The sequence below is a fragment of the Lytechinus variegatus genome, chromosome 7, assembly GCF_018143015.1.
Source record: "Lytechinus variegatus isolate NC3 chromosome 7, Lvar_3.0, whole genome shotgun sequence".
NCBI classification, from domain to species: domain Eukaryota; kingdom Metazoa; phylum Echinodermata; class Echinoidea; order Temnopleuroida; family Toxopneustidae; genus Lytechinus; species Lytechinus variegatus.
The window spans coordinates 11502959-11508958 of NC_054746.1; the positions used below are offsets into that span (position 1 = coordinate 11502959).

Genomic DNA, 6000 nt, shown 5'->3' on the forward strand with positions numbered 1-6000 from the left:
TTTACATTTGGGCCAATGTCAAGAATTGTCAATCTGACTAAAAATTGACAGCCTCTCTCGATCTCTCACAGACACAGTCACAGTGCAGTCACACACACAGTCACACTCACAGATCTCTGCACACACGCTGTACACAACACAATTCCACACAACGCCTGCGCCTGTCTTGTCAATGGATAGACGGGCCATGTCGGGCTGAATTGCACTCAACACTACGTGTACTGCACCAGTGCGACCAAAACTTCACCAACACCCATATTGCAAGCCCAAAATAAATTTACTTACCAGGGTTTCAACAACTGAACCAGCACTCCAAATTTCGCGTGTACAGCTATGAAAAAACGTAGCTTAAATCTACTTCAGTCTTCTGGATGTACATTTCCCAGATTAGTCCTAAATCGGCACCAAAATGTCGAGTTCCTTCATGATCCACATCTGTTTGTGAAAAGATGGCCGAAAGCAGTTATAATTAGTTCGGATATGTTCGGCAGTCTTATAATTTCCGAAGCGAGAACCGAGCGGATTCGGAAGGGATTTCGTCGCTTGTTCGCTCATGTAAGTAATATCGACTGTAGATGGGGTTTATTCACAATTGGGAAATAAGCTTCATGATTAGATCTATCTTCATTAATAATCGAAATAGTAGAAATGGAATTTGGACTAATCCCACAGGGTTTGTTTTCATGTCTAATGTCAGAACCAGGGATCGAAGCATCTAAACACACATAATAAAAAAATGAAATAAATATAACCTCAGAAGATGATATCTAGTCTAGAACTAGGGAAAATATTGTAATAACTACTCATTTCAGGGCACTTAACAGAATGCTAATGAATCGAAGCCTGTCTTTTTATCTAGGTTTAAGGGTCATTACATTATCATGAACTTATATACAAGCGTAGTAGTCATTGAATGCATTTTTATCAATAAGAATTTAAATATGGCATCTTTTCCACCTGTTTAAACACTTAATTTACATATCTATTAATTGGAAATTAGAAACTTCTTACAAAGATTACATATTGAAATTTTCAGCCCATTTCACACTTGCGGATGATGTTTTATCCAAACAGAACAAAAATATGCTATTTTGATCGGGCATCTGATCGCATTAAAATCTAATTTAAAATTGGTAGATTTACTCATTAAAACACATTTTTAGTTTATATCATTCATACTGCAACCCTTATGGTGTACATGCATCAATCTAACTAATTGAAACGGAACATCTTCACACGTTATTGCTAAGTATGAGGCATGGTTTTGGTAGGCAAAAAGAGAGAACAAGATAGAATAGAAGAGATGGAGAAAAATACAAATGGAGAGAGGGGAAAGGGAAAGATAAAGAGAGGGGGGGGGGCTGTATAATCAACCTTATTTTCCATTAAAAAAAAGGAGAAAAAAATGAGGATACAAAAGGAAAGGGATAAAGTGAAATATGATATAATTTTTTTAATATTACCGGTATGTCAAAATATCACATACTTGGATTTTTGTAGTGGAAATGTCAAAATATTTACTCGCATTTTGAAAAAAAAATCATGCGATATGCCATATCGAGCCCCTTCAAAATATTTGGCTCATTACGCCACTGGTGGAAATTATATCCAAATAATGATAATCATTTGAAATTATGACTTAAAGCTTGTGTATAGTTTTGGTAAATCCACCAAAATGCACCTATCACTATTCCAATTCATTGCTAGCTAATATGAATGGATATGCCCTATAACAGTTATGATGTGGAGGATATGAAATGAAAATGTGTTTTACAGGATAAATTTTGTGATTTTACATGGAAATTTAACTTGATCGGGTCACCCAATCAAATTAAAATATCTGTGTGTTTTTGTCTTTCAATTAAATCCTATTCCAAATCATGGAATGGGCTGAAACTTTCAAGATATGTTCTTTGTCTGTAACTTTTGGATATCTAATCACTAAATTTATAAGATAAGTGCTTGAATGCCCATTTTTAAAATTTAAAACAAGTATCGCCGAGAGAGGGCGCTATATATCCAAGATTTGAATATATGAAATTTTCTCAGAGAAGTGCAGTTGGAAAAATATCTAACGGTCTCTACGCTTCAGTAAGACTGTCATATTTATATAATATTGACTGGCCTTGAGGGGAACATCAAATATATTGCCAGCAAAAGAATCATATTGGCCCGAGTCTTTAGACGAGGGCAATATGGGTCTTTTAAGGGCAATATATTTGATGTTCCCCGAAAGAAGAGCCAGTCAATATTTTTATTATCATCCAAATCAGATATCTAGAGCAAAAATCGTGATAATGGTGATATATTTCTTTTTAAAATAGTTATATTGTGTCTTGTTAATATAAGGGTCTAGGCTCTGCACTTTACCATTATGACGTACTTGCAAGCGCTTGGATCCAGTGATGTCTTTATTATGACGTATATTGTTGGCGCGCAGATCCTATGAAGCGTATCTCTTTATACGCATCCTCAAATGCCCGGATGTGAGACCAGGGAAAATACAAAGGTATATTTTGCGTCGTCTCTGCATGCAAAGTAAATATGCGCATTGAGACCGAGGAAAATACAAATAATATACCTATCCCTTCCCGATATTTATGAATCTAGGGCAATACGGTTTTGTAAATGACCAGCTCATAGTCTGATACGGGTGATAATAGATGATATTCGATTATCAATCACATTATTGACCCTTTACCAAAGCTATACACAGGCTTTAAGTTATTAACATTCCCAAAATACTTGAAACAGGTTTCCATGTCTAAGCTTCACTGAACACAAGAGACATTAGGAAGAGGTCACATTATTAATGTTCTTAGTCCTTTCATATTTCACTGTGTCCTCTGTGCTGAGCAAGCAAGAGGAACAACTACATTTTGCACAATATTAAAAAAAAATTGTGTTCTGTGAAGCATGGTCTCAGAAACCTCAAGTTAGCATTTGAATGCAAAGGAGATGTATTAAATAGGTATGATTTTTGTTGTGACTGAATTTATATTTTTGGGGTATTGTATATGTTTTATTGGGTCAACACAGACCAAGTATAAACAAAAATAGTAAATCAAACATAATTAAACTATTTTTTATACAAGTAATCATAAAATCATTGGAAAAAAATATATATATTTTCCTGATGCACGTAGTATCCTACGTGTATGCTTTATATTTCTCCCCAAATCCACTCATTTTTACAGCACTTTGAACTTACAGTACATACTACGGGCAGCAATATGGTAATTGGTCATTTGATAAATTGCCAATTGGTCTACAAATGCAGGGCCTACTTCCATTTGGTCTCCTCTCACATGGTCTAATCCCAATTCACTTACTGACCATTTGGTCTAATTGTATTCAGCCCATATATAATTTTTGTATAATATCTAGTTAAGCTATACCCATTCCATGTACTATTTCATTTGCCTGAAATCACTTTATCTATAAGGTCAGATGAACTGTTTATAAATCAAATTTTCATTCAACACAGTAAAAAAAGACGCCAAGTCCTGAAACTTACATCCTACTTCAAAGTGGTCGAAGGGTTGGTTCCTGCCCTTCCTGTTGATAAATTTCTTATTAAAGCAAGACCTAAACGTAATATCAAAGCTAAGAAATTTGTAAACTTTGATGCTTCTAATGTGGTAGAGAAACAAGTAACAAATAACTCCAAGTGTTTCTCAATAAGACATTGTAACACAGAGCAGTTAAAAATTATTTTTTTGTGAATACAACGTTGGCCTGGAATCAACTCCCTAACGAAGTTGTCAGCAGTACATCACCAGAGGTGTTTCAAGCCAAGATCGAAGAAAGCCACCTACGTTTCGACTAAACTCATTTGCGCCCTCTCCTAACCCGGTGCATCATACCTAACGCTCATGCACTGTATTACATCCAGATCCAGATAAGTCAATGACTTTAAATTAGACCAACTGGACAATAGACTAAATGCAAATTCAACTAAGGGGGTGTTGCAGGAAAATATCTTCAATCAATTGCAAATTTCAGATGCAAATTTACAAGTGATAGCCCAATTTTAACTAAAGCAAATATATTTATATTTGTTGAAGCAAGAAAAATCACTTTCAAATTTGCAATGAAACACAAGACTTTCAAATTGATTTCTGGACCTGAAAATGACTTGCGGTCAATTACAAGTTTCTTGCCACACCCCATAAGAGTAGTGTAGACCGACAGTAATCACACCAAACTGATACTAGACCAAACCGGTTTGTGGTATTGTACTATCTGAGATGTACTATAGGCCCATTGCTTTTAGAATAAGTGAATATCAAGTGTGGCCTTACACACTCATAAAGCAATTTCTTAAATAATAGAAAATTTAAATTGTATAATTCTGACATTAAATGCATGATGAAAAAAGACACAAGAGTCGTAATGGCAATTCATAATCTTATCAGCAAAAAACTACTTCAAAAACTGTTACAACAACAAAACAAAAGACAAAAGGAGAAAATTTTATCATTATAAAAATGATATAAACTTTACTGAGTTGCATGTCCTTTTAAAGAACAGCATGAAATATATTTCTAGAAAACTCTGACTGTAACAAGACTGAAATGCTTACATTTAACATATTTTTCTGCAGTAAAAAATACAAAATGACAAATTTCTGCACATTTCCAAATAACAGGGTTCGGTTTCATAAAGACTTGTTATAATAACAAATGCTTGATTTCTATGACATTTTCACTATGAGCCAATCAAATCTAATGATTTCAGTAGCTTAAAACTATTATTTCAAAATTTGTTATTGTAAGAAATGGGCCCCTGGTCATCAGGGGGAGCATTTCATGAAGAGTCTTGTCAGTGATTTTCACAGATTAATTTGCTCTCAGCCAATCAGATTTGAGGATTTCAGTAGCTTATAACATCAGTCAGCAAAAAATAACTTGACAAAAATCTTCATGAAATGCTCCCTAAGTGTCACCTTTAGAAGACGATGATGAACATTTGGATAATATTATGAAATTGAAAGTCAGAACCAAGCGTTCAGGTTTAAACAACTTTATTTCAAAGCCCTGTGATTATCACTAAAGCTTTGAGATATTCAGACCTTTTTAAAAGATCAATTAACCATCCTAGTTTCCACTATTGCATAATTCACTTTATTCATTTTTTAAATGAATGAATTCCCTGGAATTAAAATGTCCAATGACAAGAGGGGACAGATAGATTAACTTTATCAAAATAGATCAAAATAACAAAGTTATTAAATATCAAAAGTTTTGTGGGATATTAATTTGCCTTAAACTGCACTGATGCATGGTCAAACAATGACAACTAGTGCAAGTATTGCACATTTTACAACACATGCATTCTGTATATTCAGAATCATGGGATCATTCCAAGTGCATATGCAATAAAATACGCCATGCTACAAAACTTGAAGAGTCCATGGTCTTCACTTTAACCATTGTTATTAATTTCACTCAGTATGTTTTGAAGTTTTACTTGTGCATTAGAAACAATCCACAAATTAAACTTCCCACTGCAAAATGTTCTTTAACATATTTCATCCAGGCAGTACTACCTATCATGACATTGCCCCCAAATAAAGCAAATTCTTTGGCACATATCATCACACACCATATCATAGAACCAAATATAAAAAAAAAGTTTTCTTTATCTACACTTATACATCACTTTGGACTAGAAACCAGTGAAGTTCTTGGAAGAAAGAAGACACATAATAACACAACCTGGCTTATGAAATGACACAGGTTACACAATTCTGCCTTTGTTGCAGTCTTCCAATATCCAAAAAATAATATTAATAAGGTTACTTTACAAAGGGCATTGCAGAGTGTGCATTTTATTAAGCTTCTTACACCATTTAGTTACATGCTGAGATAAGTGTAGAGATAAGTTCAGTTCAACATCTAGAATTCTGATTCAACTGATTCAATAATGGCACCACAAATTAATATGATCAAGTAAATAATGATAGGACAATAATCAATAGATTCTGTTTATTGTGTG

General features: G+C 34.0%; 1 protein-coding gene across 5 annotated transcripts in view; it reads right to left on the reverse strand.

The window, feature by feature from the left end:
- The window catches only part of LOC121418443 (MAP/microtubule affinity-regulating kinase 3-like), a 109275-nt gene extending 108781 nt beyond the window's left edge, over nt 1-494 (reverse strand). For 3 of the 5 annotated variants that reach the window (XM_041612323.1, XM_041612322.1, XM_041612321.1), the window contains exon 1: nt 286-493. The gene's annotated coding sequence lies outside the window, so the exon portion shown is untranslated. Of the gene's footprint in view, nt 1-285 lie in introns of all 5 variants that reach the window. The other 2 variants (XM_041612326.1, XM_041612325.1) reach the window with 1 other exon arrangement.
- Nucleotides 495-6000: the final 5506 nt, after the last annotated feature.